At 37.9% G+C, this 26,450-nt stretch overlaps 1 pseudogene; it reads right to left on the bottom strand.

The window, feature by feature from the left end:
- Window positions 1–17,580: 17,580 nt before the first annotated feature.
- Window positions 17,581–17,867, bottom strand: LOC123826315 (annotated as a pseudogene).
- Window positions 17,868–26,450: the final 8,583 nt, after the last annotated feature.

Raw genomic sequence — 26,450 nt, 5'->3', positions numbered from 1 at the left:
ATTTTAATAGGCTGTTGGAATGAGTCCAGGGATGTGGAGCTGGCAGCAGGAAGGTGCAGCGAGGCAGCACCCCTCTGCTAGACTCCTGACGGTGACTGTGGGACTCCTTGCACTTTCCTTTCTCCTTTCTCTCTCTTTCAATTTTAAGTGATAGCTCTGCTGAGAAAAGTAGCATTGGTTGTAGGTCCTTGCTTTTCACCACTTGCAACATTTCCTGCCAATCCCTTCTGGCCTGAAGTGTTTCTGTTGAGAAACCAGGTGACGGTTCCCTTGTAAATAATTAACTCTCATTTTCTTGCAGCTTTTAAGGTTCACTCTGTCTTTAGCTTTGCCATTTTTATTATGATATGTCTTGGTGTGGGCCTCTTTTGGTTCATCTTGTTTGGGACTCCGCAATTCCTGGACTGTGTCATTTCCCTTCACCTGGCTAAGGAAGTTTTCGGTCATCATTTCTTCAAGTAGCTTTTCTATTCTTTGCTGATACCTTCTTCTTCTGGTACCACTATGATGTAGACGGTGGTTTGATTCATATTGTCCCAAATGTTACCTTAATGATCCTAAATTTTTTAAATTCTTTTTTCCTTTGCTGCTCTGATTAGGTGTTTTTTTTCTCCTTTGTTTTTCAAATTGCTGATTTGATCCTCTGCCGTATTCAACCTACTGTTTATTCCTTCTAGTGTATTCTTCATTTTAGATATTATATTCTTCATTTCTAAGTGTATTTTATTGATTATGCTATTACAGTTGTCCAATTTTTTTCTCCCCTTTATCCCCCTCCTCCCTGCACCCCTGACCCTCCAGCAATCCCCCTCTCAGTTCATGTCCATGGGTCATACATATAACTTCCTTGGCTTCTCCATTTCTCCTATACTATTTTTATCCTCCCCCAGTCTATTTTGTGCCCACTGTTCCTGTTCTAGTTGCTTGCTTACTTCATTTTTGTTTTTATTTTTTAAGTTCAGTTGTTGATAGTTGTGAGTTTGCTGCCATTTTACTGTTCACAGTTTCTGATCTTCTATTTTTTAGATAAGTCCCTTTAACATTTCATATAATAAGGGCTTGATGATGATGAACTCCTTTAACTTGACCTTATCTGGGAAGCACTTTATCTGCCCTTCCATTCTAAATGATAACTTTTCTGGATAGAGTAATCTTGGATGTAAGTTCTTGCCTTTCATAACTTTGAATACTTCTTTCCAGCCCCTTCTTGCCTGTAAGGTTTGTTTTGAAAAATCAGCTGATAGTTTTATGGGAAATCCTTTGTAGGTAACTGTCTCCTTCCCTCTTGCTGCTTTTAAGATTTTCTCCTTACCTTTAATATTGGTGTAATTTAATGATGATGTGTCTTGGTGTGTTTCTCCTTGGGTCCAATTTCTTTGGGACTCTCTGGGGTTGCTGGACTTCCTGGAAGTCTATTTCCTTCAGAAGACTGAGGAAGTTTTCCTTCATTATTTTTTCAAATAAATTTTCAAATTCTTGCTCTTCCTCTTCTTCTGGCACCCCTGTAATTTGGATGTTGGAGTGTTTGAAGTTTCCCAGAGGTTCCTAGCCTCTCCTCATTTTTTTGAATTCTTGTTTCTTCATTCTGTTCTGATTGAATGTTTACTTCTTCTTTCTATTGCAGATTGTTGATTTGAGTCCCAGTTTCCTTCCCTTCACTATTGGTTCCCTGTACATTTTCCTTTATTTCACTTTGAATAGCCTTCATTTTTCCCTTCATTTTGCAACGGAACTCAATCAATTCTTTATGCATCCTGATTACCAGTGTTTTGAACTCTGCATCAGACAGGTCATCTATCTCCTCATTGCTTAGTTCTTTTTCTGGAGTTTTGGTATGTTCTTTCATTTGGGCCATATTTCTTTGTCTCAATATTCCTGTTAAGTTGTAAGGATTTGAGCCTTAGGTATTTGCCAGGGCAGGGCGACACTCTTTGCTGTCTGTGGGTGAGAGGTCAGAGAGGGAACAATGCTGCTTACTCTGCTCTCATACCACTTTCTGTCACTTCCCTCGCTTCCCACAAGCAGACTGTGCCCATTCAGGTGCTGATTTGCAGCTGGGTGGATTTGTGTGTATTTTAAGACCCTGTGGGCTTTTCCCACACTCTCTTGTGGAACTGGGGATTTCCTCCACCACAACCCTCACAGATTTAGTATAGCCAGGGGTTTTGAGTCTCTAGCTTCCCGCACTGAAACCCTGAGTTCCGTGGTCTGTCTTGTTCCCCTGTTGTTCCTCCTGGCTCATCTGTACAAATGTGGAACCTCCCACAGTCCACTTTGCCTTGCAGTGAGTCCACTCTGCCCCTCTCTGCCCCTCTTACCCATCTGGATGAATGTTTCTTTAACTCCTTGGTGATTGGACTTCCATGCAAATGATTTTCTGTCAGTTCTGGTTATTCTTTCTTTTTAAAATGGTTGTTATCCTTCTTTTGGTTGTGCAGGGAGGCAAAACGTTTCTGCCTATGCCTCCATCTTGACCAGAACCTACATATTCTTAATTTATGACTTTTTTAGTGGTTTCTTTGTTCTTTTCATGTTGTTATCATTCTCACTAAGTTCCCTATAGTTCTAAGTTTCTTGAGCATCCTTATAAACCATTTTTAAAAATTCTGTGTTCAGTGAAATGCTTGCCTCCATTTCATTCCGTTTTTTTTTAAAGAGATTTCTTCTGATCTTTAATGTGGGACACGTTTCTTTGTTTCCCCATTTTCAAACTATATTGAAAACAAAAACAAGGATGAAAATCCTATGTGGTAAGAAGCACAAATTATTCAGTATCATATAAAATATGATTGTCTAACCACAGTGCTGTACATTTGAAAACACAAAATTATATTGAATGTGAACTGTAATAGAAAAATATTATAAATATTTTAAAAAGGAAAAATGAAATATTTATTGTGCAATTTTTTAAAGTGCTGTTAATTGATGTAGTGACATTATTTTTTTTCTGAAGCCACAAAGGTATGTCATGCAAAGAAATATTTAATGAGGTTTTTTTAAACATCCTTTATCACACAGCCATGAAGTCTTTGAAATTTGTGTTTTCTAAAATGCATACCAAGTATATATACCATTTTAATGTGAATTTAGCAAACATTTATTAAGCTTCTATTATATGCTGTACATAATACTTTCATATGATTATCTCACTTAATCTCTACAATAATCCAGTAGAGAAGATATTATCATTCTCTCTTTTCAGGGAGACACTGAGTCTTACAAAGGTTAAGTAATTTGCCCAAGTTGCATAGCTAGAAGTTTTCTACCTTCAATTCAAATGTATATTCCACTACATCGCTTATATAGTATCAGTAATTTGGTGACCTGTAAAAGCAGGATTTTTTTAGGTGAGTGTGTAAAAAAATTGAATGTGAGGAAAGAGTAAATGAAGACTGCTTGATAGAAGCTTTTGATAGTTAAAGCAGAAAGAGAATTGGAGTGCAGCTCCAGAGAAAATGTACCTGGAGGAATGAGACCCATTCATTTGAAAAAGGAATAAGAAGAAGATAAATGTTGGGCCAGAGAAAGTGGAGAAAAGAAATGTGGAAGCTCATCCAGGTTGCTGTATTTAAGTTTGGTTGGTTGTTTTTATTTGTTGGTTTTTAGTGAAGGTAAAATTGTTTCCCAAGTTGTATATAGCTCCTCAAGAGAATGGGAGAGGCTCAGAAATCACAACTGCAGTTGTGTGCTGGAAATCCACAGTGGTATTTAAGTGATGACTGAGCACCAGGGACAGGTTGGTTGAAGTGTCAGGAATCACCTGTGTGCCTGGTCTCCTGCACAAGCATGCACAGGCCTAGTTTCCAGCCCATGAGGATAGGTACATGATTAATCATTCTATTTAAATTACAGCAGGGTGTTATGGTTCATTTTATGTGTCAACTTGACTGGCTAAGGGATGTCCAGATAGCTGAGACATTATTTCTGAGTGTGCCTGTGAAGGTGTTTCTGGATGAGATTAGCATTTGATGCACTGGACTAAATAGAATGATATACCTTCACTAGTGTATGCGGGCATCATCCAATCCATTGGGGTCCCAAATGGATCAAAAAGGCCAGGGAATTGTGAGTCCTTCCTAGTTCTTCTTGAGCAGTGTTGTCTACCTTTTTCTGTCCTCCACTGTTGGAGCTTCCAATTTCCTGGCCTTCAAACTTGAATTAAATTATACCACAGGTTTTCTCGGTTGTCCAGGTTGCAGAAAGCAGATTATGATACTTTTTGGCCTTCATAACTGCATGAGCCAATTCCTATAATAAAGCTCCTCTCATTGTATGTCTATATATTCCATTGGTTCTCTTTCTCTGGAGAACCTTCACTAATACATAGCAATGAAATTGGCTGACACTGATTTTAAATATTCGCTTGGCTACTTTCACTCCTCCATTAAAAATGAGATCAGGAAACCTCACCTGCAAATGAGGTTAATTCACTTTCACCTATAGACATAGGAACAAGGGGAGTTCTAAACTAATGATTATTATCGTCACCCACATGTGTGAGTCCACGAACACCACGCCCAGGTTCACAGCCCAAGCTAAGATGTGATTAGCAAAGTGTGAAAGGTCGGGCTTCACTGGGAGGGACAGCGAAGTAGATTAAATAGCCTCATCTCTATGAGAGTGTACTTCTGAAATACGTCTGGAAATCTCCTGAAGCCTTTGGTCAGCCACTCTTTGGACCTAGTACAGAGGTGCTTTGGCCTGTGTACTCAATAAACCTTCATTGTATAAAGGAGAGTGATCGTTTTCCCAGTATTTAGTTTTGAAAAGAGTTAATAAGTGCTGGAAGAAAGTAGAGATAGGTATCTTCCCTACTTTAGAATAGCCCAATGTCATGTAGGAGACAATATATAATAGAAATACGTGTACAATGTCACATACCTGGTGGGAGGATGAGACAGCTGATTTTGGGGGAGGCTTGAAGATAGACCAGAAATTCAACGAAGAAGGAGAAGTAGAAAGAACATCTGTAGCCATGGCAAGGAGTTAATGGAGTGTTTGAGGAATGCACACTTTTATTTTCTTAGGGGGAAAGAATGAAAAATTAATGCTTCTTGATCACCTATGATTCATCTAGAATGGCACTGGGAGTCTTTTATAGTGTTATCTCACTTTTCATAACAACCCCATGAATCCATCTTAGAGATGTGGAGACTCTAAATGTTCAAAATCTATGGGAAGTCAGAGAAGCCAAGACTTGGAACAGAAGGCTTTATTAGCTTCTCTGGAAGGAAAGCGAAGGAACGCAAGATAAATTTCTTATCTTTCTGCACTTTAATTTCTTTATCTGACCATTGAGAAGACAAAATGTACTTCAAAGTATTGTTGTGACATTAGCTGTTTTGTAAAGCTTCTAGGCCCTTACCTGGCATCACGCCCCTCTCCTCCTCCATGTTCTATTATTACTATTGTTAACTTGCATAGGGTCATGCAATCAGAGTTAGTGCTGTACTTTAGACCAAAGCTTATTTCGACTTGAAAAGTCCTGGTGGTCTAATGCCCATGCTTGTTGCAGTTCCAGTCTTCAGCTGTCTGTCCAAAGAGTGAAGGGCTCCATACTTGAATGTTACACTTGCTAAGGACCTCAACCCCAGATTGGGGGCAGCATGATTTACAAGAAAAAGAGTAAGTTTGGAATGCAACAGATCTATAGCTAAATCTCCACTTCATTGTTTACAGGTTGGGTGACTTTGGACAAGTCGTGAACCTCCTCAGTCTTTTTTTTTTTATCTGCAAATGGCATGCAGCCCTGCAGAGTTGGGGTAAGGACACCTGAGATTATGTCCATGAAGAATCTGGCTCAGCAAGTGATAGATGCCTCTTGCCTTTGTCAGGTTTCTACAAAATTTTCTGCTCTGGCCTCTTCTGAACTCTCTCTACAAACAGTGGTGTGTACTCTGATGGAAGATTCCAGAGCTATCACAGCCACAAATGACCCTAAACTATTAGGAGGGTGGTTACACTTACATTGGGGTAGAATTCTTTGTGTATTTGTCTCAAGGTAGTTGACGAAACAAAGAGGAACCTCCTTCATCCTTGCTTATCCCTACTGTCAGTATTGTTCTAAGATTCAAAAAGGGCTCAGGAAGTTTCTAGGGAATCGACTTTCCTTAACATTATACTAGTGGGATCATTTCTAATGGACAGATTAGGAGTAGGATTTGGGCTACATGGTAAGCACCATACACATTACACCCAGGTATTAGTCATGCCTAGAAGTAGATTTTCCAGGAATTCTAAAAGTCAATTACTCTGGTGCCTTGCAGCCTAACTTTAACTCCAGACAAGCAGCATATGTACTGCTCTTTAGGTTAAAAAGGTTGGAAATTATTTAGCACTTTTTGTCCACTGGACAATTAATATATGCCAATGTCATTAGTCCTGTGAAAGCACATAGAAACTGTGGCAAGCTTTTGCCCCACAAAAAGAAATGAAAGTGTTCCTGACCGTATGTTTTGGAATGTGCCCAAATGCTATGAGGAAATATCAAAAAGGGCCACGTACCACAGAATTTGGGCCATTTGAAATTCTTTAACTTTTTTTCCCTTTCAAGTGAAAATGGCTACATGCGACATGTCACTGTATGTTGTTATGTTCAAATACAAAATCTGATTTTTTAGTTTTTACTCTCAGATAAAAATAACACATTATAAAATGTCCTTACTAATAAGAAATATACATAATAACATGATATAATATGTCTTTTAATTGACAAGGATATTTTAGAAAAATGCAAATCTCAGAAAATATTATTTATGGAGTAGATTATTCCTGGGCTCTGATATGATTTGTTGAATGAATGAGATACCTGTAACAAGCACACATTCTGTCCTTAATTTTAAAAAATCAACATGGACATGCTGGTTCATGTGGCTCAGTGGATTGACTTCCGGCCTGTGAAGCAAAAGGTTGGTAGTTCAATTCCCAGTCAGGGCACATACCTTGGTTGCAGGCCAGGTCCCAGTTTGGGGGCGTGAGAGAGGCAACCAATCTTGCCAATCCACGTTTCTTGCACACATCAATGCTTCTCTTGCTCTCCGTCTCCCGCCCTTCCCCTCTCTCTAAAAATTAATAAATAAAATCTTTTAAAAGATCAACATGGAAACCAGGCTGCTGAGATAATTTAATTCCTATTAAGCAGTGGAAAAATATATACTCTTATTCTTCTTCTTGTGTTCTATGTCTTATGACACAAATGCTGTATATGATTTCCTGAATAATGTTTACCTACACATCTGCCTATACGATAATTTTAATAAATCCCTAGACTGATCCTTCAGGCAATGGAGGGCAAGGTGCAATGTGAGTCCACACTGACAGCTCATCTGAGCAGGCCAAGCTCCATCTTCTGCTTGGACATCATCATCCTGTGACTATGAAAGCATGGAACTGGGGACTGTTCAGCGGGTCACTGTCTCTACAACTTGTTCAGACAGAAATAAAACAGCTTCTCATGCTCATTGATCTTGGACTTTTGGCCATTTTCGTGCTCTGTTGACCTGGAGCTCAGTAAGGATGTATTTTGTAAAAGGAGCTGAAAGTTTTCTTTCTCAGGAGATAAGACATTTCACATTTTGGCTGCATGCAAAACATTTTTTTTTCAAATGCATTCTGCCTGTGACTCTAAAAGAATAGTTGATCTTTAAGTAACACATGTGATATTAGTTTTTCCATTTTAAAATAATCACAGTATTGCAGACATTTTAATAGCTGTAGAGGTTGCTATGTATTAACATGATTCATGGTCCTTGACAGCACTGTGTCTGAAAATCCCCCAGGAATGCCAAATACAAAACTCCACACACGTTCAAATTTTACTGCCTGCAGCTAAAAGAAGGGAAAGAACTTAAAACTGTTGAAACCCTTCAACTTTAAAAGCATTAATAGATGGTCCCAGGGGATTAAATCTAAATCTTAATGTGTAAAAATCAAGTTAATAACCAGAGAGATTAATATGGCTGCATTTGATTATTGTGATAATGCAAACAATTAGTGCTGCTAAAGTGAGATGTATTAGCCTCCTCTTGGCCCTCACATCAGCCAGGCACTGGAAACAAATGGAAATAAAACATTTTACTGGAAGGTTTGCTGTTGTTTTTTTTCCCTCTGACTCATTTTTGAAATTTTATTTCAGATTAGAATCATTATATCTTTTCATTCTGAAACTACAATTCCTATAAAACTGATAGCAATGATCAAACAACATCAATTTTATGTCAAAAACTTATTCATGTATATTTCCTTAATATCAGTTACTGTATCAATCTTCACGATCAATGCAAACAGAGGGCTGGGCAGTGGCGGGCTGAGGCGAGAAAGGAAACAAAGGAGAGGCGAATGTACTGTGTGAAGTGTGCACCCTGTGAGGTGTATCCCTTTTAGTTTTAACTTCTTAGGGTTTTGTCAGGTGTTAATCATCACCTTTATAATATTTCAGCTCCATGAGGCATTTTTCTTGGTAGTGGTTTCTGGAGAAAGGGGGATACTGCACAAACCTGACTGAGAGTACAGTGTGTTCTCTTACTAGACAACTTCCTACCCTTTCCTCAGTCTGGTACTGGGTAGAGAAATGGGTCGGGGGTTGGTGGGCAGTGGGAAAGACACTGCCGCAAACAAAGGAGTCCACTTAAAAGGAGTAAGTCTGGCCATGTGAATAAATGGATCAGATGTTCTGCACATAGTTAACTGGTACAAGAAAGACATCTGCCTTTCAAATGAAATTGACAGAAAAAAAATAAAACCTTATATTTGAAAGCCAGATATAAAACCTCTGGAAGCCTCCACAATAAGCAGGCATTGAAGTAAGCAAAAGTCCATCTGACACAGAATCCAAATGTTTTTAGAGCCTCAGAATTTTAAAGTAATATTAGTTTGCTATTGAAAGGTGAAATTAAGGTAAAATGAGTGAAGAGTTAATACGGTATATTTTGAAGGACAGGAAAACAAAGGAAGCTTGAAGAATGGGCATTCTAGTGATTTATTTGTGGGGGGGCTCAGACATGTTCTGGCCTATGTCACTTGAAACCTTTTATTTTTCTTCTCAGCTCAGATCTGTGCTGTGCATCACATGGGTGTACCGTTCGTTATTTTTGTTTAAGAAGTGTCTGCAGGGAATTCCAAGGGACCATTTAATAAACTGCAGCAACAATGGAATATTTGTTCACTTTTCAGGGTATCTGAGAGAAGTGTGTTTAGAGGTAGGGAGCGGTTAACTGTCAGTGGCTGCTGTTGCCTGGGCCTGGCCTCCTCGTGACAGTTACTAATATCAGCAGATTTAATGTGTTTAGTCTAGTTGTAAGGTTTGTGATGTGTTTTTGATTTCCTGCTTCAGAAATGCATTTTGGCTAGAAAACAGTGAGGCATACAATTCTTTCTCCTACCATACCACAGTCAGGAAATTGTTACCTTTGTACCCAATTTATACTACATAATAAGTTACCTACATGCAGTCTACGATTCTTACTTCTTGGTTATTCAATCAGTGTGTGAACAAGAGCAGAGGTAATGACTGCTGAGGCACGTGCATTTAGCCAGAGGCCAGTCGGCACACCTAGGCTGTGGTAGGATTCACAAAGTGCATTTTTGTTTCCTTTCTCGTGGATGCTTCTGTTTGTCTGTATTCTCTGGGGACTGCGAAATTGCCTCATCGCCTTTTAAAATCTTCAGCATTCTCTCTTGCTTTAGAATCAATTTGGAAAAGAATTTACAAACCACCTGCAAAACCTGAACAGAGCACTTTTCATGTTTCTCTACAGAGCATGAGGTATATGCATTTTTCTTTCCCTTGCAATCCTTAAAAACATTTTGTCCCTTTTCTTGGTATGAATTTAAAGACAACAAAGGGGGGCAGAACCTTACAGTGGGCTTTTGTGTTCTTCAGAGCTTCTAGTGTTGCCTTAACTTTGGCTTTCTTTTCTGATTCATGCTTTGTGATAAGCAGTCAAGTTCTATTTAAACATGGAGTTTTACTTTTCGTGTGTTATGTGAGGAAAGCTTGAGGTGCAAGATTGGAATTACTATTATTTTGTAGTTTAGAAATCAGATTTATTTTAACTAAATGTAGTTTAAAAACCATATCTTGATAATTATATTTATTCTTAGTTGGGTGGTGGAAAAAATAAAGATAGATATTTAAAAATCCTTTTGTCAGGCCATATTTACACTTTTACTTTTTTAAAGTTCATTTTAGTGTCAAAAGGGTTTTATTAATATACTTATGTTCCCTTTTCTCAAATCAGTACATTAGCAGAAATTGCAGAAAATATGTTGAAAAAGTAGTAAATGTGTACTGAAAGTAAAGCTTGCTTGCTCCGCTCAAGAATATCTCTTTAACATTAGCTGGTGAACACAGCAAAAAGAAATTTATACAGACACAAAATAATTACATCTTTTTACAACAAAGACAAATAACTTTTTTTAAACTTAAGAACTGTAAGAAAATCTTAAAGAAAATCTGAGAAAATGGGGAGAAAGTCACAAAAATCACTGCAACTCAGAGACAACTGCTATCCCATTTTATGCATTTTCTTTGTCTGAGGGCAACAGATTAGAAGTTACATATTAGAAACATACTCTGTATTTTGTTATTTCAGAGTTCAGAAAGGAGAGATTTTGTTTCTTTAAAACAGAGGTCTTAACCTCAGGCATGCCTGGAGGGGCGCTGGGGCCACAGTCAGGCCTGCCTCCCTGTGGCCTGGTCGCTGCTGCCGGGATGCACCCACCTTCCCAGGCACAGGAGGATTTCCCGCTGTTTTTCCTGGAGTGACCTAGAAGCAGGAAGGTTAATGATTCCAAAGAAGGACGTTCCCCTCAGGGAAAATTTAATCTTGTGACCTTTTTCTCTATCTGTCTATTTCTTTTAAGTCATAGGCTCCCTTCATTTAACTAACATCAAGCTGTTGTATTTTCTTCAAAAACATGGTTGAAGTGACTGCTTTGCTTCCATTTAACCCTTGAACTGGATGCAATTTAAAATGAAACTTCTGTGCAGAGTATGGGCTTAAGGTTCTCCTTTACAATCCCTATTTTTCTCTTAAAAAAAAAAGTCATCAATCCTTACAAACACTGCGATAGGAAAGTCCAAAAACTGCTATTTGCATTACTCTTAAAATTTTCTTTGCTACTGGCTGCACACAGAGGCAAAGTTTCAACATAATAAAGCACTGTTTGATTAATTGATCAATTCTTTAAAAGTATTTTTGGAGGGGTGTGTGTGTGTGAGACTGTTGGATTCATTGGTGTGCTCAGAATGCTAAGATCATTGATAAGGAAATTTAGTAAGAAATATGTAAATGATGACAAAGATCTCTTTAGAGAGAATTTAAGATTATGAAAAAAATATCAGCTTTACCTAGCCAGTTTCATTTTTCTCCCTACTTGAAATATGCAGACATAAGTGGATCAAGTTCAGTGTCAGAATACAGTAAAATAAAACTATAATTATTTTATTATTCTCATGGGTTTAGACTCGGGTGCAATGAGTTCTTGAGGGTAAAGTGAAAACAGAAACTGCCTTGTGCTCAAAGTTGTTAGTTTTTTAAAAACAACTTTTTACTCTGCAACAGACCCAGGGCATTTTCAGCATGATCGTATTACTCAATTTTACTGCCAACATAAATTAAAATGAATATTTCTTAATTTCTAGCATTATAATGCTCCAGTTTAGAAACATAGTAAATCCAGAATATCATGATTTCCGCAAATACATAACACATCCTATGCATAGATTCTTTAGTATGTAATATGCAATATTGCCCAGAGAATTCCATATTTTCCCCTGTGGGATAAACACCATTCAAAGGCAGCTGAAGGCAGAACAAACTACCAAAGGAAGCTCCAGCTACTCAGCTGGTCCATTTCTGTAGGCTTACACCATCAGTAAGCATGGACTGAGGATGTTCTGTGTTCTCAGCACTCTGCATAAATATTAGCGAGGACCAGCCTTTGCCTTCAGGCTGTCATGAAATTGAGAAAACCATTATCATCCTGGGAGAATTAAAGACCAATTACATGTGAATTATTGTAGTACTGACTCTGAGTACAACACAAGGAAAATACAACAATAGCAAATAAACTATTATTTCACGTGTTGCTTTTATACAAAACATAATTTCTGCAGTTTACTTGGGGCTTCAATTTCTTGAGAATAATAGTGTCTTTCCCATTCCTCACAGGGCTGTTGGGGGAAATTTGATAATATGAAAACATTGTATGCCAGGCAATGTGCCAACAGCTTTACAGGTAAGGAAACCAAAGTCCAGAGAAGTTGTTAAATTTGCCTAGGGTGAGATACGTACTTCAGTGGTGAAGCTGAAATTGTTTTACCCTCTTCTATCAGTGTTCAATATCTGACATTGTGCAAATTAGCAAGTTCGAGACAAGCTCATTGTCTCTTCAGCAACACTTCTCCTACCTTTGCACCCTGATTTGGTGGATAACATTCCCATTCCCTGATCTACCCAAGCCAGAGATCTGGGAGGCATCATTTCTTCCACCATTTCCCGTCCAACCAATTCAACCAATCACCAAGGCTTGGGTACAATCTCCAGGTTACACAGAAATGGCCTACAACTCAAATCCTTGCTCCAAGGCCTGTCATTAGAATTCTGACCCTCACAGCCCTCACTATAATCATCCTTAACTGGTCTCTTTGCCTTTCTCTTCCCCCTTCCCTACACCCTACATACATGGTGATCTTTCCAACACACAAATCTGATCCTATTATTTCTCTGCTTCCAGCCTCAGGGCTGAGGAAGCCTTACCGCCTACTGTGCCTCCATTCACACATCTCATTCTCACAGTTCCAGACTATTTGTTGTTCTCTGCTTGTTCACATTTCCATCTTTTGTATCTTGTGTCCCTTCTATTTGGAATGGCAGGCCTTCTACACTATCTTGCAGGTAAACTTTTGACCATTGTTTAAACTCGGACTCTTTCTTAGGAAAGAAATCTCTGCTTTCCTATCTCTAAGTGCTGTTAGTTATTCCATTCTGTACGCTACTTAAGGCTCCAGACCATATATCTCCTTTGCATTCATCATACTGTAGTGAAATTACTTATTTACATGCCTGCCTCCCCCAATAAACTATGAACTCCTTTAGGGAACAGATTTTTATTTCCTTGTGATTTTACACAGTGTCTGGCACATAATAAGTTCTCTATAAAATGTTTGTTGAATTCCAAGGAGTGGGTGGTCATCAGAGAGAGTGTCACAGATCAATCCAGGATGGAGGAGGCAGGGAAAAATATGATTCTGGAAAGCTAGGAGCCACTGAGAACCTCCCAAGTTCAGAGTCTAAGAGAGGTAGTTGTGGGCACGAATAGGAATAGATCACCAGGATTTGTAGGCTTGAGATCATGAAGATCTGAATTTTGAAATAGTAAATTATATTTAAGGGCTGAGTTATTCTTTTTATCTATAATTGTATATTGGAACTCTTGTTTAACAGACATACATTTTAATCTATAATCTGGGAGTATAAATTTCAGAAGCTTATTTATGAAAAATATTAATTGCTTTTAAAATTTTTTTGAGTTAGAGCACTGCAGTTTCAAAGAGGTCCCCTAATTCTAGTGTTTCAAGATTGATAAACAAAATTTTCCTTTACCCTCTGTCTCTCAATCTCTCTTTCTCTCCATATATATAAACATTTACCTTACAAGCTTATAAAATGTTATTATGTGATTAGTTGTCTTGTCCACCATTCAAACCATCCTAGCCTGAAGAATACAAATACTTTTAACCCTTGGCAGAAACACTGGGCAAACTCTTGTAATTGTGTAGGCTGGCCCTGCATAAAGGAGCCTGCTTAGGAGGTGAGCACTGAATCAAATCCAGCTCATACTCTTCTCTCCAAGGAAGGTGTGAGCCTCGGAGGCCATGTCCCCCAAGATGACCCCTCCATGTCCCCCAGAGATGACCCCTCCACCTAATTCACACCAAGGCATTATTTGGGCTACCATTGCCCTGCAGAAACTCTCTCATCATTATTTTATTTTATTTTATTTTATTTTATTTTATTTTATTTTATTTTATTTTACTTTATATTTTATTTTATTTTCCTTTCCCCTGACTTGCTTTGTTAGGTTTTTATTAAAGCAGAGCCATCAGAATTACAGCAATATTTCAGCAGTAGACACTCAATGACTTTTATACAAGAGTTTGCTGATGTTTTCTAGTATTTTGTTGACTTCTTAGATAAAGCCACACAAAACATACTTGTGTCTCACTAACCACATTTCAAGTGTCCAATTACCACATGCAGCTACTGGCTACCAAATTGTGCAGCATAGAGAACATTTCCATTACTGCAGGAAGTTCCGTTGGACAGTGCTAGTCCAGAGGGAGGATGCCAATAATAATAATAAACCAACAAGTAAATGAACAAGATAATTTCAGAGAGTGGTTGTATCAAATGAGGAAAACAGAAGTGATGGAGTAGGGAATAAGAGCAGAGGGTGCAGAGTGCTGGAAAAGAGCAGCCACGCAGGGCTCTGGGGGCTGATCCTTCCAGGCAGAGAGCACAGGAGGTGCAAAGGCCCTAAAGTAAGGAGGAGCTCGGTGAGTCTGAGAAAGAGAAAGGTCAGTGGAGCATGGGCTCAGTGAGACAGGAGAGGTGAGCAGAGAAACAGGAGGTCAGAGAGATACAGGGGCCATATCCTGCAGGGCCATATACACTGTGGTAAGGGGCCTGGATTTCAGTCTAATTGCAATGGAAAAGCACTGGAGAATTTTTAACAAGGAGTGACACGACCTGGTTTTTATTTTTAAAAGACTGCTCTGGCTACTTGAAGCAGATCTTATAAAGTGAAGTTCCAGAGCTTGAGAGAGAAAATAATAAATATAAAGATGTTACTATGGTAAGAGAGTCCATGTGTGTGTTTTAAGTTGTGTATTCATTAGTGCCATATTTATATGCTACCCCTAAACTGTTTCTAAAAACTAAGACTTTGTGTGGAACTTTCTAGAAAGATGAACACAAATTCTAAGAATGAAAGCAGGGCTAAAGCTAATGGGGGTGGGTATGGAGATCTGCCTTGCAGGAGACCCTTTCTGTCACGCCCCTATGGGGGACAGCAGAGTAGCCAGAAGGTAGTGGGGTTGCCAGCAAGTGGATGAAGGATGAAACATAGGGGCCTTCAGCCCAGGCAGAAAGGCAGGATCATTCTGGAAGGGTGTGAGAACATCCTAAACATGGCATTGGTAAAGCAATCAGGGAGCCAATTATAAGCCATCATAGAAAGAGAGAACCAAAGTCACAGGTATGGAAAAACACTGGCAATAGGGAAATTAATATTTGAAGAAGGAAAGGAACTTGTTGGAATATGTATTAATTCCCTAGGTCTGCAGAGATTTCAAAGTTAAAAATAAAAGAGTTAACAAAGGAAAAATGCATGCCAAATTAAGTTTCTGATGTGAAGACCAAATGGTCCTGGTCGATGTGGCTCAGTTGGTGGGGGCATCATCCAGTAGTAACTGAAGGGTTGAGGGTTCCATTTCTGGTGGGAGCGCATGCCTGGGTTTCACGTGGGATCCCTGGTCTGGGCAAGGTTGATTCCTTGTCCAGGTGCATATGGGAGGCAATTGATTGATGTTTCCTCCTCTCTTCCTTTCTCCCTTTCTCTCTCTCTAAAAGCAATGAAAGAAAAAAAATGTCCATGGGTAAGGATTAAAGAGAAAGGATCTAAGGGTTATTTAAAAAAAAAAAGACCAAATGATTCACTAACAACATGGAAACATCAACAAGGACTCCTGTTGGAGATGATTCTTCTGATAACTAACTCCATGATTTGTAGTAAATCCCTTAATGTCTGAGATTTTGTTTCTGTGTCAGTAGATGAGAGGTATAAGTTTAGTTCTTATGCTTTTTAGATTGCATTTAGACTCTCAGGTCTAAAACGATAGTTTATTTTAATTCCAGGAAGTCAGGGTATGTGTGTGTGTGTGTGTGTGTGTGTGTGTGTGTGTGTGTTAGAAATGAGCCATTTTTTCTGGAAGAACAAAATAGAAAGTAGGCAAAGAAAAAGAAAAGAACTTATGACTGAACTTTGTATTAGTAGCTTTAATTAAGTCAAAGGCAATAAATACTTATTTGGAAAAATAGCTAAAGATATTTCTATAGTTAAGGAGATAATTTATCATTGTGTGTATTGAAACATATTGTAAATGTGAGAAAGAAAACAATGAAATAACCCATTTTCCTGGAAACCCTGCAGATTCTGAGGCTGGCCACTCATCTACTGTGTGTATTAATGTAGCAAATTTAAATTTGAAAAGGCTCATGAATAGGGGTTTCAAGTGTAGAAATTTGAAGCAAAACGCTAAAAATGGTAGGTGGCATGATACCTCCTTCTTAGAAATCGTGCACTTTTGTTCCACTGGTGATGCCGTTGTGTTCCTTCAGGGCGGCTGCAGCCCTGCGCCAGGGAACACGCAGAACGCGGGCTAAATTTCAGACTCCGCTCATCCCCTTCCGGAACACCCCCCCACCCCCCCCCAAACCCAAGGCTTTACTCAGCCTCGTGCCTGGAATAGCTTTCCTCATTTCTGTCTGGCAAAACCCTGTTCATCCATCAGGACCCAGGTCGATGCTATCTTTTCTGGAAAGCCTGCTTCTCTCAAGCAGAATCCACCTCTCCTTTTGTTGTGCTCTCAAGCATTTTGATTATCTTCTTAGGATCGCACTTATGTGTGTTTTTTTGTTGTTGTTCTTTGTTTTTTTTGTTTTGTTTTGTTTTGTTTTAGAAGTTTTCTGTCTTTGCTGGATCTTGAGCTCTTGAAGACAGAATTCCGGTTTATTCTCTTTTGGTCCCTTGGCACCTAATGCAGTTCTAGTGAGAGAATAAATATGTAATAAATGTAAGTTGAATTAATGATGCATGGTTAGAAATGATAGTTGACATGAAGCAAAACAAGCAGATAAAGACAGAGAAATAGTCTCAGACAGTTCTTCAATTAAGATAGAAGTGTGAATATGAGGTTGAATATGAGAGAAGACGCAAAAAAAGCTTTTATTTTATTTTTATTTTTAAATTTTAAACAAGGCACTTGCCTTGAAGGAAAACTATCTAGGATTCATTTCTTTCAGAGTAATTTATCCCTTCTTAAAGATGGATTGCCCTACATGTAATAGCTATGTCCAAAAAAAGTTATAAAATTGTCCTTGTTTTTACAATGATAGAAAACATTAAAATTCTCCAATTAAACAAAGTATGTAAGGGTTTTTATGTTGTTCTTTTTTTTTTTTTGCTAAACAGTGAGAACAAAATAACACTGGAAAATGGGAAGGTAAGAGCTGAATGAGCATGCCACTAATGGTGAAAGAGGGTACTTTCAGAGAACCAGCATTTTTCCCCATCCTACTTCTGTTTGATGCTGACTGAAACATACCATGGGACATTTAGTTAAAACAAATGCAAATGCTTGTGCACATATATCAGTACAATAAAGGAATGGGGAAGGGGAAATGAAAGTTTAGAGGAAACTATACTGTAGTTGTTAAGATGTGGTGGGACCAGTTTTCTAATTGAGAATGCCTTCTTGGTCTGGAGGAACAGAGTTCTGAAGTAGCGGTTCCCTTTTTAGTAGACACCGCCTGTCTGCCACTGGAACACATCAATTGTATCTTCACCCTCCATTTCCAGCTGTGCAGGTGTGTCTGTTTCATTGATTGGCTGCCTGTCAAATCGGAATCTGATCTGCCTCATTGACAAACCCTATTGTTCACAATAGGCTTTCATTAGTTTACTAAATGGTGTGGCCTCTTAATCTTAAACTGCACCACAGAACCATCTTGCCCCACCACCTCTAAATTAATATGGTCATTGTTCTGAGTCTTGGCCCTTTCCTTGGGATTTTTGCTGACCATGGCAAGCACCAGTGTCTCCTCAGCTGCCACTTCACAAAAGAGGCACCAGGTCCACACTGAATGAGCCAAGAAAGAACCTTTATAACAGATCTTTTTAAAAATATTTATTTTTAGACAGAAGGGAAGGGAGGGAGAAAAAAATCAATGTGTAGTTGCCTCTTGTTTGCCCCCTACTGGGGACCTGGCCTGTAACCCAGGCATGTGTTCCGACTGGGAATCGAACTGGCGATGCTTGGTTCTCGGGCCAGCACTCAATCCACTGAGCCACACTAGCCAGGGTGAGAAAGAACCTTAAAAGTATTTGGGCATAAAGAATGAAAAAGGCCAAAAGAAAGAAAATGTGAAAAGGAAAAGAAATAGAGAAAGCCAGGAGCTTGAAAGATAATATTTGAACACAAGCAAACATAGGGGTAGAGAAAGGAGTTCAAGAAAAATTCAGGAAAACAAGCAGATGGAGTCATTAGTGGGACATTCCACCTCCACCAGAAGGTTGGAGAAATTTGGAAAGAAGGCCCAGCAAAATTGCAAGTGATAATATAAAGAAAAAAAATCCAGATTATGAGAATTAGGATTAGTGGGTGGGTTTTTGTTGGGGCTGAAAATAAATAATTGACAAATACAGGTAAGAGCAGAGAAGATTAATATTTATAATAATTAGTTCCACAGCAAGGGGTACCATTGTGAAACTTTATGGGAGAAAAGCTCAAATTACATGTGGAAAACATGTGTGGTAAAAAGGAAAATGCCATTCATTGACTTTTCAGTGGGTACCAGGCCCAGCACTGGGTGCTTTGTAAGTTTCTTTCTTTGGACTAAAAATGTTAATCTCGGCCTTTTCATAACTGAGAAAAGAAAACATATAAACATGCTCTTTTACTTCTTTACACACCTGAGTAGAAAATGGACTATAATAGATGGCACGTGGGTGGCAAGAAAGGAATAGCAGTTAATATTTATGCATGGGCTATTATTTTAAAGAGTTTGTACTAAAAAAGGAATCCATTAGGTGAGAAAGTTTCAAAAAAAAGAAAAACAAAATTACCTAAAAGAAAATACTAAAGCCCTTTCTGAGGAAAGAGCTGCTCCTCTAATGGGCAGCTTTCCTACCGAATTTAGAAAGACTTCAAGTACTGTTGACAGCCCGAGCCTTTGTCATTTTTGGCTCCCCAGGATTTGACTTCTTTCCCCTTGGGACATACCACTTGGGTGATTGCAGAGGGAGGGACGAACTCACCTCAATCTACCAAAAAATGGACAGACAATGCTTGCCTCTGTACCCTGGCAGGGGGCACAGGCATATGACTTCAGCTCAGCCAGCTGATGACTCCACCCTGAACTTCAGGTCTTAGGGAAGGATGTAACACTCCAGAATGGCTAGAGATCATGCACAGTGGCAGCAGTGAAGTCCAAAGTCTAGAAGTGCCCAAGTATGTCCTGATCAATGTCCCTGAGGTAGGAGCTTGACTGAGCTTTGACATGGTTTAGCCACTCTTGGTGTTTGTGCCTTCTCTGAACATGCTTCTCTACCCTTCCTCGAGTCTGTGAGCTCCTTGTTACCCTTTCAATGATTGCTTTCCTGATTACCTAAATCAGTTAACAACAAACCTGCTATAGACTGAGTCCTTGTGCCCTCCCAAAGTTTGTGTGTTAAATCCTAATGCCCAATGCGGTGATATTTGGAGGTAGGGCCTTCGGGAGGTTATTACACCATAGTGGTAGATCTCTCATGAGTGGGACTAGTGCCCTTATAAAAGAGGCCCCAGAGAAGTACTCTGCTCCTTTTGCCATGTATGGATACACACAAGAAGATGACCAAATAAACTATGAAGGATGCCCTCACCAGACATCAAATCTGCCAGCGCCTTGATCTTGACCTTCCAGCCTCCAGAACTGTGAGAAATAAATTTCAGTTCTTTGTAAGTTGCCCAGTCTATGGCATTCTGTTGTAGAAGCCTGAACAGACTCAGACAAAACTCAACTGATACACCAACTCATCAGTAGCGGTGATTAAAGAAGTTTTAGAGAATTGGAAAGTGCTCATTAGATCATTTATGCAGTAAATATTTTTTAGCCAATATTATGGTTCAGGCATTATGCTAGGTCCTGGGGAAATAGAGCTGACTCTTTCCTTGGAACACTATCACTACCTATACAGACTAATGAATAGAGCCTGATATATATAAACCAAACTTCTAACACATACGGATTAGCTATCTATTGATGTGTAACAAATTACCCCCAAACTATGTGACATAAATAACAAACATTTGTTATTTCACAGACTTTGTGGGTCAGGATTTTGGGAGCAGCCTAGCTGGGTCTTCTGGGTATGGGTTTCTCACAATTGCGATGAGAATGTCAGCCAGGGCTGGGGCATCTCATGTGAAGGCTTCATTGGAGAAGGAGCCATTTCCAAGCTCATTCATGTGGTCGTGGGTGAGGTTCGGTTTCCTGCGGGCTGTTGGACTGAGGCCCCCAGTTTCTGGCTGACTGTTGGTCAGAGGCCTCCCCCATTTCCTTGTTACCTGAGCCTCTGCATACAGCAGCTCACCAAAGGGCAGGTGGTTAGCATGCAAGAAAGCCAGAGAAAGAGTGGAACTTCTGTTATCTAAATTCAGAAGTAGCATCCCATCGTGTTTGCCCTATTGTGTTTGTTTGAAACAGTTTACTATTTGCAGTCCACACTCAGGGAAGGACACAACAGCATAACAACAGGAGATGGGATCTTTGGGGGCCACCTTGGAAGCTGCCCATGGCACCACAATAACTGCACACAGTCTCTGTGGGAACTTCAGGCTCATGGCAGCTGAGGGTGGGGAGCCAGGTGAGGGTAAAAAGTAGAAAAAAAGGGGGAAAGAATCAAGGAAGGCTTTTAGAAAAAAAGTAAAACTTTAATGGTGTCCATGTGAAATGGGTTACTGAAAATGTTTCTTAAGAATAAACAGAGGATGAGAGAAATTTGAACCCCTTAGACTAACATGTTACTTCCTATGGGAGCTTCTACCAGAATTTGCATTTTCAGATTGCAGGCAGTATGCATTAGTAGCTGACATAACACTCAGCCTCTAACAAGCAGGACAAAGGGGAAGGACTCCCTTGAAGGGAGATAGGTAGAGTTTCTAGGAAACACTCAGAAGGCAGCATTCCACATAATAGGGCATGCTTTCATGTTAAACCATGAAAAATGTAGGGTTTAACATCCAGTGCATGAAATAGAAATTCAGAAATGTGATTGGGGAAAATGGCCAATTTGAAGACAGGTAAAAAATCATTAAAGAAGAAAGATAAGATTGATGATAGAGGCATGCTTCTGTACCAGCAAAATAAATCCATTTGGAAAACTACGCAGTGAATTGAAAGCCAGTCCACATATCTAGTCAATAAGAAGAAGGAGATCATCGCACAGAACTTGGTTCGTGTGCAGTTAATGCATCACAGGAGAAGGTAGATTGCAACTTCCAACTGTAACGAATATTTGTAGACAAAGTACAGAGTCAGAAAATCAGTGCAGAAGCATGCTGGTGAGAAAGACGGGGAAAAATTGAAAAATTGGAGAAGGGAGCCTGTTTAAAATCCTAAGGATATGTTTGGGAGGAGGAATCATGCAAGAAGAAATTAAGAGAGACTAGAGGAGGACAAGGAGAAAATAAAAACTTGGGAAATGTGGGGGTAGGGTGGGGTCCCTATGGAACTGATTCTGTGTCATCAAACATTTTTAATTCCATTTTTATACATGTTATAACTGACATCCTCTGTTGAGACTATTTTTTTTATTGCCTTATGGAAAAGCAAGGCCAACATGATTAAAAGGTAATGTATTCTCTTCCCAGGGAAAAGGAGCTGGGAATGACGAACCCAAGGCTTTTCTTCAGAGTGACATTTTTATGTTGCAATTTTAATAAAAAAATAAAGAAAGAGGTGGAAGAAGATTGGGGAAAACATTTCAGGTTTCATCTTCCTCACTTTGAATGATAGTAGGAGAGGTCACTTCCCTTGAAAAGGAAAAGAAGAAGCCGCACCTTAGACAAGGGCAGGATGTGGAAACGACAAGAGAGCCACAAAATTTATCACATGGAGCATAGATGAAGAGGAGGCATTTAAATACCCTCAACAAATACTACTATATAGGCAACTTAAGAAAGGACTAGTCACATAATGTAAAATGCACATTGTAGGAATAGTGATGTAAAATGGAAACTGATATATTTTGCAAATATCTGAAGTTTGTAGGCTCTATGCTGGCCTGATAATAACAGTCAAGAAGAACAAACGTGAGTTTGGAAACACATTGGCCAAGGGAAATAAGAACATCTTTTTCTTTTTTAAAGAGGGCACAAACTATGAATAAGGTCCAAAGGACTGTACATAAAAAGATTACAAACTCCAATGGAAACTGTAAGGTAGAGTTTTTCCTTTAAAAGAACATTGACTCCCACCCATTGTGTACTGAGCCCACGAGAGCCCCAGTGTTGAGTGTCGGAAACACCAGTGGACGTGTCTACATGGCGTCAGCAGAGAGATGGAGAACGATCACTGTTTCTCTGTTTTAAGGCAGCAGCCACTTACTTCTCCATCTAGTTTTCGACCAACCTCGTGAATTTCTTTGGAAATTACCAAGTAGGAAGGTTGAAACTATGAACACTGGGGGACCTCACATAGTCCTACAGATAAAACCAGGAATAAACAGTGTTTTGAAAAACTTACAAAGAAATTCACTAACTTTTAAATTTGGAAAATTTTATCTTTATGAGAATGAAGGTATCAAAACTGAAAATAGTAACACTGGTACTGTAGGGAGACAAGAATGGAATATCCGTAGTTACTAACTAACTTAGTTGATATGGCCTTGTCTCATCATAAGTCTCCACCAGCTGATATCTCTGCATGTCTTAATTATAATGGTAATGTAGGTTCATATTAATTCAAAGGTACCAGAATATATGAAGTACCTTCTGAATCATCAAAGATAGGTTAAATTCACACAGATAAGTGAATTTTTAGTATTCTAACTCTTTGAAAAGTGTTATTTCATATAGTACAACCCTGCAGAATGGCAAATAGTTTATTCTATTTAACTCTGAACAATTTTCAAACACATGAGAAAAATCCCTACACCTAAAATTCTTTTATTTTTCGATCATGCCTCTAGTGTACAATATATCTCCCTCAAGTATAACATAAAAGTCTAGAATATGAGCATCCCGCCTTTTCTGAAAACCCAGCTTTGTAAGAACCTTTGTTGTATTTTCATAGACATCTAAAGAAAAAAAGTCCCAAAAATTATTTGAGGTCAAATGAGTTCTCTGAAAATAAGATGCAAGAAAGACATGATATAGATCATTTCTTTTAATCAAGAGGAATTTTATTCACCTATTGTTCCTGCCACCACTATATCACAGCAGAAAGGTGTCTGACATAATTAAAAAAATTAACTCCTAAATAGCTGGTGCTTGGATGGTTACAGTTTTCCTTTGCTATGTGTAGCTTCTAACTTTAATATTTGATTTGTATCCTTTCTATTAATTGTACTTACCACTTTTCCTTAAAGGGTTTCTTTTAATTATCTTCAGATTTTAATGACCAATATTTTAGTTTTTATGAACTGTAGTGTTAATCAGATATTCCTCCATTTTAATAATTATGCTAAACTATGCCAATCAAAGAAATTTATTTTCGCTTAGTTTTACAAAAGCTTAAGTATAAAATTTTGAGATATAAAACAAATTATATGTTCTATTTTAAATGTATAAATTAATTTACCTGTGCATAATATGTAAAATATTTCTATGTAAGCATCATTGTCCAGATACATGTAACATAAAAATTTTATTATAAATTTTCCAAAATGGGAAAAACAATATTTCCCATCTTAGGAAATGTGATTATTCCCTCTTTATTTCATTATCTACAAATTTTGTAGTTCTGATTACTGTGATTTTTAGTCCATGTCAATACATTCTACAAATATATAATATTAGCATATTAGCAACACTTAAAAGATGAATTCAATTTCTATCAACTGCTTTTTTCCTTCAAGGTACCTTTCAATGGTATATGCTCATTTTTTGTTAGTAGATCACTAACCTATACCCTTAAATTCTTTAGAATTCTCAAATGAACACCATTTATTTTTCCTAATGTGTTACAATCTATTTTCTTGAGATGATGCATCACTTCTTATAAATACCTTCAAAAGTACCTATTGTCACTGGCAAATATCATTCTAGTGTAAGATCTTTATTTTCTTTTCACAACTTCTATAATAAAGAACTTTCCCCCTGTTTTAGTCTTTCAGTGGATCAAAAGGACCTTCAGGCTAGTTATAAAAGCCTCAGAAAGTAAAGATGACAAACAATATGCTTTCAATGTTTCTATACATGTTGCAATTAAATTGTAAAAATTTCACTGAATTACGTCACTGTGGTATAGTATGATATACACCGTGAATTTAAAAAGCATTCCCTTCTCAATAGAGTTCACCACAAAACAGAAAAGTACTTACGCGTCAGAAATCATATGGAGAATTAATGACTCAAATTTCATAAAAGAAAAAATGTCAAATTTAGACATTGACAAAAACATTGAAAACAGGGTTTATTATTCATAATAGCAAACTACATTTGCTGTATTTATATACTTAGTACAGACTTTTCTATGTGAAGTTCTTAAACACTTTTGCAGTTAATTATTCTACCCATTTCACAGATAAAGAAAAACGTGGGGGACAGTTATGGTTATGGGGGATGGATACCAACTGATTTATGGAGGATTACCCCACTGACAAGTAAAGCAACTGGGAACAGATAATAGTTTCTCTGCTAAAAACAATGTCTTCCAGTAAGTGTCACCAACATTTTACAGAAATATTGATGAGTATCTGTCAACAAATGTTGATTTAAAAGCCCTTTATATATTGTTCTGACTTTAATGTTCATGTATTAGTATGTATATGTCTATATAACACATATATACTTTGTACTTTATATATTTGATACATTTTTATAAATAAAACACATTTGTTTATGTTTTACACACACACACACACACACACATGACTCTGATGGCTTTTGATGGAACTTGCCCCTTCATATGACTAAAAGATCTTTCTGAATGATTCTCCTTAAAAGAAAACTCTGGGAAGTAATACAGTATATCAATCAGGCAGATACTATAGTTAGATTTGAAGTAAACTTGCAATACATTTTAAAAATACATTTTAGAAAATCTGAAAATATTACATAAAATTGTTACACACTATAGATGAGTAAATAATGTAAAATGTATGTTAAGGATATTTATATGAAATCATGCATAGAGTATTTTCTTTGTAATTGGTTAAGAGTCCAGATTGCAACTTTTACATTATGACTTAAAACTTATCAAAGAGATTTATGTTTTGCAACTGACATTTTAAATTGAAGATTTACTTGAACTGGTACCTAATATGTTTTCTGTAATTAATGCCTTTGAGGTCAGGTTTCCTAGACAATGAATTCCTTTAACATTAATCCTTCCTTTAGCAATATCTTTACTGTTGGAATTAGCAGCTGAAAAAAAAAGTTAATCTTTTTCAAATGAGGTTCTCAGTTCCTGGTTTCTGTTTGTTTCACCAAGAAAAGATTTTCTTAAAAGTGCAAAATATCTTAAAGTGGATGCTATGGATTCAGTGTAAAAAAAAAGCTGGAAGTTAAACAAATCATGCATCAATAAGAAGTGGAAAGCTTAATTATATACTTCTCAATTAAGGGACTGAGTGATGGAGGGTCTGTCTCATTTTGAACTTTATACTATTATTCAGGTTATCTGTACACAATACCTAAAACTTATGAGCCTTATAAATTTGTCTTTTCTATTTATTCATGACATTTTGATAGGTTACTTGGTAGATAGTACAATCTGATGGATGATGGTGATTGATAAACTGTTGAATGAAATGACATTTTGATTATGGCTTTATTTCTAGTTTTGATTTAAGAATAGGAACAATACATCTAAAAGTTGGTAGATAGTAACTGAGCATATAGTGGTTCACTATCCCTAAATTTTATTGAGCAAGAAAAATGTTTACTAATTACACATGATTATATATTCACAGTTGCTAATTATATTCTCGTGTTGGCAAATGAAAGACAAAACACAATTTTTGCTTTTTAGCATTTGTGTTGCCTTCATGATATAAGGTGGATAGTTGGTATGTTTTCTCTATCTGTTTATTCATGAAGCATGGGAAGTAACTGTGAGTCTACCTAGAAGTGCTTAATGAAAACCTAGTGCTTACCAATTCCACATCAGTGATACATGGAATTTAATGGTAAGGGATGATGGGATCAGTGGGAGTCTAACTCCAAAATGTGGGACTGGTGTGTTTGTCTTGGGCTTCCAGACACCTTAAAGAGTCCTAGGAAAATACTTGTCTTTAGTAAAATTCCTCTTCACCTTCCTTTATGTGTTATTTCTCCATCATGAACAATGACACTCAAGTATTTGCAAAGTTTTTTTTTACTCATTCTTAAGATGGTGGCTTTGGGTTCATGGATGGATTTTGAAGTTCATGTTTAGAGACATAATCAGTGCTCTTCTTCC

The sequence above is a fragment of the Phyllostomus hastatus genome, unplaced genomic scaffold (assembly GCF_019186645.2).
Source record: "Phyllostomus hastatus isolate PE091 unplaced genomic scaffold, TTU_PhHast_1.1 phas_contig_80, whole genome shotgun sequence".
NCBI classification, from domain to species: Eukaryota; Metazoa; Chordata; class Mammalia; order Chiroptera; family Phyllostomidae; genus Phyllostomus; species Phyllostomus hastatus.
This window is presented reverse-complemented; position numbering and strand designations above follow the sequence as displayed.